Below are 1,848 nucleotides of genomic sequence, written 5' to 3'. Positions count from 1 at the left end.
CAGACACCGTTGTGCACTGGATGCTACATCGGGAGCACAGACTTATTGAAATGGCCTCCCCTGCCAGCCGCACGCCTCTTTTGTGCCAGGAATGTGGTCTGGCTGCTCCTGCCATGCTGCCCACAGCACCAAAAGGAGAGGCAGCCCCGCTGCCCTGGCACCCTCATTTCCTCCACACCCTCCGTCCAGAGCGGGCTTCCATTAGCGAAGGGTGAGTCCCATGCCCGGCCCAGCTGCAAGGGAGGCTGGGAAAAGAGAGAGGAGCACATCTGCAGCTTCCACTGTGGAAATCGGGCTCTGTCTTTCATTCAGTTCCAAGAAGGTGTTATGGGATGAATTGTGTTCCCTCAAAATTCCTGTGTGAACCCCTAAGCCCCGGGACCTGAGAATGGGACTGCACTTGGCGATGGGGCCTTTAAAGAGGTGATTAAATTGAAACGAAGCCATTATGGTGGATCCTAATCCAATCTGATCGGTGTCCTGATAAGAAGAGGAAATTTGGACACACGGAGAGACACAAGGTATGCACGACAGAGGAAAGACCATGTGAAGACACCGCGAGAATGCAGCTATCTGCCATCACGTGTATGCATCTGTAGGTGTGCAAGCCAAGGAGAGAAGCCTTGGAAAAAACAAACCTGCCAACATCTTGACTTTGGACTTCCAGCCTCCAGAGTTGTGAGACGATAAGTCCCCAGTCTGTGGCAGCCTGAGTTGACTAAGACAAAAGGGAAGTGCCTGACCAGGGGAAGGGACGGAGTGTCAATGTACCTCATTCTCTCCCCTCTCCAGCTCTCTGGGGCTGTTGGGTGGCACTCACAGGAGTGGGTAGAGATTCGCTAAAGGCGGGGATCTTCCCGAAGAAAAAGATGGAGGGTGAGGAAGGGTGACATTTTAAACAAGAAGACAGTTGAAGGCTCCTGTAGACGACCTTCCTGTGTGCCTTCAATTCACAATGAGAAGCCTAGGGTCTCTGTATTCCTGGGAACCTCCAAAACTGGCAGGGCCCAGTTGGGCTTGGCAAACGCGGGTACCCCTGGCAGCCGAAATTCACAGGCTTAGCGGCACACACCATGGGTCTGGGCTGCTTCCCAGGACGTGCCTGTCACCAGCACGTGGGCTGTCTTGCCAATGTAAAGCTCCCTGGGAGAGCCAGGCATAAACACATGCTTTGGCTGAGGGGACCTACTTTCTGAGCTGAGGTTTGTGGCCTTTGGTTTTTGTATTTTCCCATTTTGCATGTCTGTCATCTTTGCCTTGTCTTCTTTTATTTCCTTTTTTACAAATAGGCACCAGCCTCTTGTTTATGTTCAGCCACGTGCAAAGAGCTGGGGGACTGAAGGAGAGGGGCACGGAGGGACAATGCTCCATCCCCGATCCCTCGCTGCGAGGGGCCAGTGATTCAGCTGGGGAAACTTGTGCATTTCAGCATCAATCAAAGGAAAAATCGAGACAGAATAGAATCTAGGTTCTTTCGGCTCTGTCTTTGGACTCTAGCTGACAACACCAGAGCATCCTATAACTGCTGAAGTTCTTTATAAACCACAATCTGACTACATGTGGGCAGTTGGAATACGTTCCCCAGCTGCTAGAACAAGAAAGATGGGGCTGGTCACGGGAAGGAGAGCAGGGCGAGTCGAGGGGTCTGTCACCCAGTAATAAAGATTTTGGATGCTGCCCCCTCGGTGATCTCTGGCCTCCTGAAGTCTGAGATCCAGGACTTCAGAATGCCCTCCCTAAGTACTGCATCACAAATCACTGTGCCTATCCCAACAGATAGGCTCAAGCTAACTGTCCTACCTCTACCCCGCACACACTGTGTGACCTTGAGTGTAGCATCTGGCCTCT

Source organism: Pteropus vampyrus, unplaced genomic scaffold (assembly GCF_000151845.1).
Source record: "Pteropus vampyrus isolate Shadow unplaced genomic scaffold, Pvam_2.0 Scaffold53, whole genome shotgun sequence".
NCBI lineage: Eukaryota > Metazoa > Chordata > Mammalia > Chiroptera > Pteropodidae > Pteropus > Pteropus vampyrus.
This window is presented reverse-complemented; position numbering follows the sequence as displayed.